The sequence below is a fragment of the Camellia sinensis genome, chromosome 12 (genome assembly GCF_055761805.1).
Source record: "Camellia sinensis isolate YWXY chromosome 12, ASM5576180v1, whole genome shotgun sequence".
Lineage (NCBI taxonomy): Eukaryota > Viridiplantae > Streptophyta > Magnoliopsida > Ericales > Theaceae > Camellia > Camellia sinensis.
Genome location: NC_138972.1, coordinates 134,435,673 through 134,447,502, shown reverse-complemented (window position 1 = coordinate 134,447,502; position 11,830 = coordinate 134,435,673). Strand labels below are relative to the sequence as shown.

The window sequence follows — 11,830 nt, the reverse complement described above, 5'->3', positions numbered from 1 at the left end:
ATCCCAAACCATGACATGAACCTTCAGCTTTGGTGGAGCTAACATGAGAGACTGGTGCCCATCCTTGAATCAAAGAATCAAGATCCGAACAATAGATTTTGGGTTCTCTTCAACAATTTAACAATCCAAGTGTGGGAAGGAAAGAAGTGTGATCAACCTTGTCAAATTCTTGAGTTCAAAAAATAGAAAAAAAATTCTGTCCAGTTTTCTTCTATTTTTGAAGCACAGGCATCCCATTGCTTCTTGTTTTTATTGAGGGCTTCATTTAACATTCTCACCCAAAACATATAAATATGCCCAAACTTCCAAAATTTCCTCCTCCTTGTTTTATTTTTCGCTTTTTGAAATTTTACTATAACTACTTCAAGTGTAAAAAGCAATAGAGTTGGCTTGAGCCAGAGACTCTCGTCTTTTTGCAGGTGGCCAGACTATAATCAAAGATGCAACACAACCACCATGTCTTTTCTATCCTTTTATTGGGAGCAAATTCACAACCCCCATATCTTGAAGCGGTAATATACCCTTCTACTACCCCCAAAACAAAGTTGTCATATATCAACTGCTCAAAACTCACTATATAAAGGTTGATGTCAAACAAAAAATGATGAAAAAAAATGTATACTCATTTTTCAAGTATATAACCAAAGGAGGCAACTAACTAATGGGAATCATGGTGGTTTGTGATGCGCATTCACTCTCAGCTCTTACACTTCGCCAGCACTTCAAATTTGTGCCAAGTGTCAGCTCCATCCTAGATCAATGGGTTACGTCAAGCCAAGTACCGGAACAAGTTTGGGTTTCCCTTGTCTCTTTCCAAGTAGTCACGGGTGATCAGATCTTCAATCCGTTTCTTGATTGCCTTGAAGTCGGGCTGCACAAGCACATCAATTAAGCACTATGAGAAACACTATTGTCAGCATTACATTATCTGACCTCCGGCAAAGTTCACTAAAGCAAGCCCTTCCCCAACTTTTACCCACCAAAACAAACAAACAATTTGTTCCACAGAGTCTCCTTATTTCATACTCAATTAATTGCTCAACCAACATTAAGATTCAATATGTACATGACTTGGCGGCAGTCAAGGTCAAAAATCCTTTTTTTATGTGTAATTGCTTTGCTATCAGCGCATATCAGTCTTCCCTCTTTATTTACGGATGAGAACCAAAAAGTATCCAAATATTAAAACGGATACTTGATACATACTTATCCCAAAAAAAATATTTACTTGATGCCCAAAACTTTTCTCTGTGAGCCCATAAAAGTTAAGGAACATCAATGTTTTCATTTTGTGTGGAAAAATGTTTTTAAAATTTCAAAAAATCAATTTAAAAGGTTATCATAAAAAGGGGTGTTTTCATAAAAAAATTGGAAACAATGTCAAATATGTTTTACATATAAGTAGCCATTTTATTCTGTTTTAAGAACATAGAGCAGAAAATGAAAATGACACCAAATGCTAACTTTTTGGTTGTATTTCACATATTTGAGGAATGGCATACCTTGAACATACGGCTTAACTGCTCAACACATTCCATCACTAATTGTTGATGACCCAAAACTTTGTGACTCTTCATTATGCGCACAATTGAGGCGTCAATAGCATAACGTCTGTCCTTGTCAACATCTTCAACTACTTTCTTCCGTTCATCCACTGGTGGGAGAGGAATCTGATTGAAATAAATAGAAGTTTGAATCATCTCAAAAGCTCAGAGAGAGAGAGAGAGAGAGAGAGAGAGGAAACAAGAAATAGCAAGGAGAGAAGATGCATATCTAACCTTGATCCTCCTCATTCTGTTAGTAAACTTGGAGTTGAACTCAAAATAGTCATATTGAATAAACAGTTTTAGTGTTTGGTTCCTTATTAAGAATTTTGTACTTTGCGCACGACAAAGACTGGAGCAATCTAACTAAATGATCATTAGCCAAATTTAATTGGGTCTTGATTTCTGAAAAACTCTATCTATTTCCTCCGAGGTTCGGGACTCCTTGATGGCACGACGCTTATCGGCTGAACCAGATCAGATGGAGTTGACTTAATGACTTTATGTCTGACCTTGACTCGTTGGGCATTGTCTTCCACCTTACAGTACTCTTCAACTTTCTTCATCAGTGCCCAGATTGTTTTGGGAGGCCGTCTGGTCAATGAACTGCGGAGTGGACTATCAGGGTGTAATTCCATCTTAAAGGCAGTAATGGCCATGGAATCATTGCAGGCATCATCCACCAAGTTGAAACACTCCTAACAGCGCGCCAAATACTCATAGAGAGTCTCTTTTGGCATAATTTGCATTGCCTAGAGAGAGTCGGCTTGCTTTGGCTGAACTTCGTTAGTGATGAATCTTGCCTTGAAGGATTTTTGGAGCTGATGAAAGCTTCTTATTGATGCCGGCTTCAGTTTATAGTACCATTTGACGACCAACGATCCCAGGCTACTTGGAAACATTCGACACATGAGGGCTTCAACATCAGCATGCAACGTTATCGCTTGTTTATAATGACGAATGTGGTCAGTGGGATCTGATTTTCCGTCCTATAGGGTGAGCGTCGGTGCTTTGAACTTTTTAGGTAGCACAGCCCTTGTAATGCGTCATACGAAAGGGCCGTGCTTGTCTTCTTCATCCGAATCATCATTTCCTTTCCCTCGCCTGCGTCGTACATATGGACTTCCTTCAGATGAACTGGATACATCAACTCGCCCCTTCATTCTGGGTTCCTGGGATGATGGGTAGGAATCACTACCATTATCATGTTTCCGAAGTCGACGTCGTCAATCATCCTTCTTCTTTTCTGGGGATCGACCCTGGTCATGACGTGCGGCCTATTGGGATTTGGCTAACTCTAGGGCCAATTCCTTACGCAAGTGCTCGTTCTCAGCCATCATATCTTCTAGACGTTGTTCGTTTCGTTTTGCTTGATCCATGATCATCTGCACAGTCTCTTGCACAGAAGTTGAGGGTGAGGTCTGAGCTATTGGGTTGAAGTTCAAGGCCGCGATGATATTCTCCGGTCCAAGCATGTTTCTTAGAGTAATGTCATCTCTTGGTGTAACATCATTAGCAACTATCAAAGGATCATCTGTCACACCTGCCATAGACACACTTGAGTATTCCCACAGATGGCGCCAATTGTGGTGAAGGTTTGGAATTGCTCTCTGATCTAGGCAAATGCTATTTGATCCTTTGGTTGCTACCTAAAAGAAATGAACACTCCGGTCGGGGGTGCCGGAATTAGCACTCCAACAAGCAAGTCAGTATTCTCTCAAGTTTACTTCTATTTCAAGTTATCTAGTTCTCTTTCACATATCTTCCTTCTGGCTAATGTTCCTCCTTTTATAATACTCTTGTAGGGCCCACCTTCTGATTTATGGAAACCCTACCCTTGCAGTTGCACCCTCATTTCCGCTGTATGATCTACAACACACTCAGCTATAAATGTAAGCATACTTGGCCAATGCGGGCCACTGTTAGTCGGCCTGTAAGAGCCGACTTGCAAATGGCTCCAAATTATAGCTTTTTATATTCGGCCACCACATATACCGAGTTCGATTTTGATGTATCATAATAAGTTTTTACTGATATTACAGAGTTATTTTTTCCTCTACGCTAAATCTTGAAAATCAATAATATAAATTGAATAGCTCTGCTTTGTGTGGTGATTTCATAGATGAACCAAGAGGAAAAGGATTGTTTGAAGTGCAAAGGACTGCTGTGAATGATTTTTTGATGCGAAGTTGAGTGTACCATGAATCATTGACAAATCTATGGATGGGGGGTAGTTTTTTAGAGAAGAAGAAAGAGAGCATTGTTCAGTTAAAGCGTGAAGAAGCTAAGCTCACACGCTGCATTAAATAACCATAGAAATTGGAGTCTGGAGATGGAGAAAATTGAAAATTTCAAAAAATTGAAATTTTTTATTTTTCGTATTTTTTTATTTTCACTGAATTTTTTTAATATTTTAAGTAATTTTTTTTTTTAATTTTTAGATAAACTTGACATAAATACACTTAAAAAGTATAATATTTGGGAAATTTTTTTTTAGAAAATTCACTAAATATCAAAAATACAAAAAAAAAATGAGAATTCAGTATATTTTTTGTATTCTTGTGTATTTATTAATTTTTTAAAATATTTTTATTTTTTAGGTACATCTAAGTGAGGTGTATCTAAAAATATATAAAAAAAATGTTTAAAATTTTAAATATATTCACTAAGAACAAAAAAATTATAAAAAATAAAAAACTCAATTTCTAAAAAATTGGATTCAAAAAATTCCAAACCAAACACATGTATTATTTTTTTGTTTTTAATAAGAATTGATTCCTTGATCTTAATTAGTTGTCGAAAAATGCTTAGGGCTCCCTCTTTTTTGAAGACCCCCACGATCCCCTTTGAATCTCAGCCATTGATGTATATGTGGGACCTACTCATGTATGTGTGGGGCCTACACCGTCAATGGTTGAGATCCAAAGGGGGTTATGGGGTCTCCAAAAAAAAGGGGTCTCAATCATTGTTGTTAATTGTCTGTGATAAAAATTAATTTTCTCACCTCCCAATTAAATATTTATAAACATGAATAATTAAGCTAACTCAATTAATTGTTCTCAATTTGAGGATTGTGCCTTAACCAGATGATTACTTTTCTTTTTACATTTACTATCCGAATGTAAAATATTTATTTTGTCCAAAAAAAAAAAATTGCTTATATTTAGTTAACGATTTTTTTATCATCTATTTTAACTATTTATTTTATTATACACTTACCAAATTGATTAACAATAAATTGATAGTGTAAGAATGAACATACATCAAATTGATAATTGATGAAAAAAATACACAAAATCATGAACATTTATCTTTAGAATAAATAGTGAAATTAATCCTTTTATAAAATTATAAGATGCCAAATGCAATTTGATTTTTTTTTTTTTTTGAAGTGAAACTTTGTTTTAGATGGGAAAAAATCATAAATTGTAAAGTGTAATTTTAAACGAAGTATTTTCATATTGAAATGCAATTTTAATTTTTCAGATTGAAATGCAATTTTAAAGAGTTTTTTTCTTTTATCTAAATAATATCCTAAACACAAAAATTAATAATTGTAATTCGATATTTATGTGAATACTTACATCACCTTTGATGGATTGTTTCAAAAAATAGTTTTGATTATAGTTCTCATTCGTTTTTTTTATTTTGTTCAAACTTTCTTCTATTTGTAAGTAACAACACAAAAAGAAACAATGGTGTTGATAATGGTAAGTTTTGGTAAGGTGGATTGAAATTTTAGAGTGAGAAAGAAAAAGATAAAATAATTGAAATTTGGGGAAGAAGATAAGAGACTTGAATCTAAAGAATACATATAAGTAATTAGGGTGTGCCATGAAAAAAAAGATATTTTATTTTAGGATTTAATATGTGTTTTCCTTATTAATAAATTTAAATTAGCATATAATATGAATTAAAATTTCAAAAATTTAATTAGGTGTATTCAATTATTTTTTAAGTGCAAATAGAATCACCAAAAAAAATGGTTGTCATTTTCATAATTAGGAAAACTAATTATGCATTTAGGGAGTTGGGCCATTAAAAAATGTAAAAAGTTTATAAAAAAAGTGACTGTTATTGAGGGAGACAGGCCACCAAGAAGGAGAAGCCATCAGATATTATTGGCTCAAGGAAAGGAAAATGTAAATTAGATGTTGGGCCCAAGTGTTAAAAAAAAAACACACACACACACACACAAAGTGGTTGTCATATTGAGAATGGCCCAGCAAACATGGACCTAAGGAGCATCGGCCGACACGTAATCCATCCACCGACAAGAGCGGGGGGTAAACCTGTTTCCAGCAATTCTTCCACCTGTAAACCTGTTTCCAGCAATTCTTCAAGGCCCAACTCCTTACTTGAAATGGGCGGGCCAGCAAATAACCCCATCAGGGATAGCCCGTTGGACCAGACCAACTTCCAACCACATTAATACCCTCACTTGAGTCATAGGCTCGCGTTACCAAGCCCGACGATATTAACCTCTTTGGTGGCTCTTTAAATGGAACAAAACCATGATCTAATATCTCGACGTGGGAATAGAAAAGTTAAGAGAGCATTCCTATGTCAACTGCTCTCCAATCTCTCTTTCAATTTCATCTTTGTCCAACAACCTTTGTAAGAGAAATATTTTAAGGATGTGGCTGATGGTGCAATTGCATCTGTGCATAAAAAATTTTGTATCTTCAAGAAAGCCTCTGTATGGTAAGTGAGAGGAGGTGCCACCAGCAGACTTGTAATTTCACTAAGGGGGGTCATCTGGAACAACTAGATTGTCTTGGTGGTTCACTCCTAAGTCAGCTAACCCATCTACATTCTTGTTTTATTCTCTTAGAATATGGATGATGGAGCAGTTGCACCTGTGCAGTAGAAATTTAATATCCTCTAGTAAAGCTCTTTGGTGGAAGTTGGCAGGGGCATCTCCATTGGCCAGAAGCACCACTTGCTCTGAGTCTGTCTCAATGAGGGTGTATTTCATACCCTTCTCCAAGACCTTTTCCAACTATTATAGTGAAGCCTTGGTATATTCTACGAATCTCTGATTTCAAGTTAGTTGCACCCTCAATCTTGCCCAAATTGTCATTAATCCATATCCTCTTTTCATCCATGAAGAGTCCTCCATACCCACCTTTGTTCTTGAGTTGCTAAGGAGTTAGTTGCCTTTAGTGCATCCATTGGTATTCAACTCGCACTTACTTTATTTGCATAGAAAAAATTCCATTAATTAATTTGGGTTCTATATGACCGGTGGATAAAGGAATTTAAAGGCTTCATAGATTTTTGAAGTATAATAGACTATTTAGTTATACTTATTTTCTTCGTTGATCTTATTATCAACAATGTCTAGGATTTTGTTCTCAAATTTGTCTTAAAATATTTACATTTATTGGATAATTAAAATTCAAGATATAGTAATTTGAGGACATAATTAATGGTGAAATTTGAGAATATAATATCTCATACCCTTAAATTGTTACATATTTATGTTCATGCGCAATGATGATGTATGGAAAATAATTAGACATAAATTTTGTATAAAAAACTCATTCAAAATATGACGAGATATTTTTTAAATTATAAATCACAAAACACCTCAATAGTTTATTTGTTCATAACCTATAGATATGGGGCACCACCCAACACTTTCCAATGGGTCAAATACAATAATTCGATAACTATTATTATATTCTCAGAGAGAATACTGACTTGAGTATCAACGTGTCTATTCTAACAAAACACTAATAATGTCTTTTGTTGAATATTCACGAAACACCGTTCATTTCTTCCTTAATTATATATTATCAGCTATGCTTAAAATTATGTTTTCAAATTTATGTCTTAAAAAATTTATATTTATTGGATCATGGAAAATCAAAATACTAGTAATTTGAGAAACATGATATAATGGTGAAATTCGGGGAAAAAAAATATTTGTTAAAAATTTCTATTTATGCAATGATGTATGGAAATTTGGGAAGTTGGGCTGCAGGAGGAGGAAGAAAATACAAAAAAAGTGACTGTTATATTGAGAGCGGGAGGTATTCACTGCTTTGTGAAACCAGCTTGGCGCTGTGCCCTCCACTCCAGGAAATGAGAGCCTCAAGCCTTCGCTTAAGGCCCACAGTTCAACTCCTTACTTGGAATGGGCAGACCAGTAAGCAACGCCATCAGAACCAGCCTGTTGAGCTAGACTAACTTTCAGCCATAATGATGCCCTCACTTGAGTCACAGGCTCACGTTACCAAGCCTAGCAGTAAGAACCTGTTTGGTGATCGTTTAAATCGAGCATTATTAAGTTCTTACTCTTCGATGTGGGACTGAATGCAATTCCAGTGCTGCTCACAATGACAACAAACAAACAACTTTCCAATCTTTGTTTGACCTTATGGTAAAAAAAAAACCATAGAGGTTATTAATCAACGTTGATTTTTTATTTATTGGATCAGATCAATACATATAAATGAAGTAGAGAACTTGTACAATTTCTGGATCAACTAGTGATTGTTTTAACTATCTTCCTGCCCATTTTCAATCCTTTAATATTACAAAATTGTTGCTGCCTTCTTCAAGTCCTGAACTCAGTTTTAAACCTTTGATATCCAACAGTTTGTCACATCCTTCATGAGTTCTTACGATATTGCATTAGTTTCTCACATCAATTGTTTCTCAAAAGTATTCAAAACATTTTTCAAAAAGTCTTTATACCCATATCCTCCGAGTGACTCATGGAAAACATGCTCGATAGTACATCCAGTTAGTTCTTCCAAAAATGAACTTGGTGTCTTCGGCCAATGCTCTGAATGGGCGTTTTTGTTTGGCTTGGCTCAATAGCCTTACTTCAGTATCTAATTTTTTGTCCAAGACCTTTTCCAAATATTATAGCGAAGCCTCGGTATATTTTACGCATCTCTGATTCCTAGCTAGTTGCATTCTCAATCTGGAAGTGGGTGGTAGCATGTAAAGGGCCAACTATCACAGTCACTAAAAGCATTTGGAATAATTTAGCCCCTCCCAAAGTACAGTTTCTGAGCTGGTTGGCTTGGAGAGGTAGGATTAAGTCCTCTGAGTTTTTACAAAGGATTGGAGCATTGAATTCTAATGTTAATGCATTGTGTGTGTTTTGTAAATCTGAGGTGAAGTCTTCAAACAATGTCCTTCTTCACTGTCCTAAGATCTGGAGAATATGGGCCAGTATTGTGAGTTGGTGGAACCTGAGTTGGGCTATTCCTGGTTCAGTGGAGGCAGTACTTCCCTGCTGGTCAGGTCTAAAAATAAAGAAAAAGGTAAAGGATATCTGGAAGATGATACCATTGGCAGTAATGTGGTCATTGTGGAAACTCAGGAATGAGTGCATGTTTAATGAAGCACAACCAACTTTAAATGATTTGGCTTACCTGGTAAAAATTAGAGTTGCTATGTGGGCTGTTTGCTCCTTGAAAGAGTTTAATTACTCGGTGCACGATGTGTTATATAACCTGAAACAGGTCTGCAACTGTGTGTAGCAATTGGGACACAAGGATGCTAAATTGCTGCTAAGAATAGTGGTGCTGGTGGTTTTTCTGCTGTTCTGTTTTGATACAAGGAAACTAAATTGCTGATCTGGTGCTAGTGTTGGTCTGCTATGCTGGTGGTTTTTTGCTGAATCAGATGCTCTGGTGCTAGTGTTGATGCCTGCTATGCTGGTGGTTTTTTGCTGTTCTGTTTAGGTGAAGTTTTTGTATCAGATATGGAAGTTTATGGTGTTGTGTGATGCTTTGCTGAAATATGATGATGCTGTTGGTGTTTTGTGGTAAAGGATTGTGTTTAAGGTTAGGTTTTTGTTTTATAAGGTTGATGGCTGGGCAAGACTTGGGATGAGATGATGTTTTGGGCAGAAAGAACTTAGGTGTACTGATGTATAACTCATAAACGTGTCCAAATTCAATCTGCTTGGTCGGTTGGCCCAGGCATGGAGTGAAAATGAGATATCAGTAGATATACTGGAGGAAAGTGATTGCCCTCAGTCCTTGCAATTTTGGGAGCTTTCATTTGTGGTGCTGACTGGAAAAGGTTGAAAGTTGTGATCAAGTTCAGGAAGTAGATGGGTAAGATCATGTGGTTGGGTGTACTTATATTTTCAGGTTCTTGCTGTGAAGAAAATAAATTCATCTGCTCTTCCAAATCACTTGTCTGAAGATTTTATGGATATAGTTTCAGATGTATCCCGGTTGCGGCATCCAAATATAACAGAGCTTGTTGGTTATTGTTCAGAGCATGGACAGCACCTGCTGGTATATGAGTTCCATAAAAATGGTCCTCTTTATGACTTCCTCCATCTCTCAGATGAATTTAGCAAGCCATTGACCTGGAACACACGTGTCAAGATTGCTTTAGGGACTGCACGTGCACAGATTGGAGAGCAGTTGACATCTTAACTTGTTCTATTCCCACATCGAAATATTAGACCACAGTTTTGTGCCATTTAAAGAGCCACCAAAGAGGCTAATGTCACCGGAGCCCATCACTCAAGTGAGGGTATTAAAGTGGTTGGAAGGTGGTCTAGTCCAGCAGGCTGTCCCTGATGGGGTTATTTGCTGGCCCGCCCATCCTAAGGTAGGAGTTGGGCTTTGAAGAATTGCTGGAAGCAGGTTACAGGTTAACAGGTGGAAGAATTGCTGGAAGCAGGTTACAGGTTTACCCCCACTCTTGTCGGTGGATGGATTACGGGCCGGCCGGTGCTCCTCAGGTCCATATCTGCTGGGCCATTCTCAATATGACAACCACTCTTTTGTGTTTTTTTTTTTTTTTTTTTTAACACTTGGGCCCCTTCTTGGTGGCCTGTCTCCCACAACAACAGCCAATTTTTTTTATAAACTTTTTTCGTTTTTTTTTATGGCCCAACTCCCTAAATGCATTATTACTTTTCCTAATTATGAAAATGACAATCATTTTTTTTGGTGATTCTATTTGCACTTGAAAAATAATTGAGTATATACCTAATTAAATTTTAGAAATTTTAATTCATATTATATGCTAATTTACATTTATTAATAAGGAAAACACATATTAAATCCTAAAATAAAATATCATTTTTTTCATGGCACACCCTAATTACTTATATGTATTATTTAGATTCAAGTCTCTTATCTTCTTCCCCAAATTTCAATTATTTTATCTTTTTCTTTCTCACTCTCAAATTTCAATTCACCTTACCAAAACTTACCATTATCAACACCATTGTTTCTTTTTGTGTTGTTACTTACAAATAGAAGAAAGTTTGAACAAAATCAAATAACGAATGAGAATAATAATCAAAACTATTTTTTGAAACAATCCATCAAAGGTGATGTAAGTATTCACATAAATATCGAATTACAATTATTAATTTTGTGTTTAGGGTATTATTTAGATAAAAGAAAAAACTCTTTAAAATTGCATTTGAATTGGAAAAATTAAAATAAGAATTTCAGGCTAAGATAAACAAAAATTATAAGAAACTATATATAGATACTGTATTGAAATATATAAGGAGAGACGAGAGAGAGAACTGGGCATCGTTCAAAAAAAAAAAAGAAAAAAAGAACAAACTGGACAACCCATCAATCATCTTCTCAATGGGCACTTGGCATGGTGAACAGAATAATTGCTGACACTTTTCAGAAAAATCCTTTTCACAAATCAATAAAATAACTGCTTTATATATTCTCATAAAAAAAAATAAAAATAAATTAGTGATGGTTTAATTGATATTGAGAAATCTGTATGTGAATAAATAATTGTGAGAAATCTATTTAAGAATTTTTGAAAAGTTTTTTGTAAAGTGGTGTAATTTGAAATTTTTGATTTGTTTATTATTTGGGTATATCTAGAAGGATAATTTAGGAAAAACATAGGATGTTTTGAGAATAAAATATAACCTTGAATAATTTAATGGGATGTATTGATAATTGAACGTACTTAATGATTTTTTTGGGTGGAAATAGAATCCTTCACTTTTTTGTTTTTCTTACACTCGGGCCCAATATCTGATTTACATTTTCCCTTTCTTGGGCCCAATAATATATGGTGGCTTCTCCTTCTTGGTGGGCCCAATAATATATGGTGGCCTGTCTCCCTCAATAAGAGCCTTTTTTTTTTTAATTTAACTTTTTACATTTTTTTTATGGCCCAACTGCCTAAATGCATTATTACTTTTCCTAATTATGAAAAAAATGTAGACTCTGTTTGGTTTGATTTTCTTATTTTTAGAAATTTTTTTAAAATTTAAAAATTAATTTGGTAAAAAAAAAATTTGTTTTAATTATGTT

General features: G+C 35.2%; 1 pseudogene; it reads right to left on the bottom strand.

Annotated features, from left to right (window-relative positions):
* Positions 1-539: 539 nt before the first annotated feature.
* LOC114269386 (cullin-1-like) lies at positions 540-2,707 on the bottom strand (annotated as a pseudogene).
* Between the last annotated feature and the right edge of the window lie 9,123 nt (positions 2,708-11,830).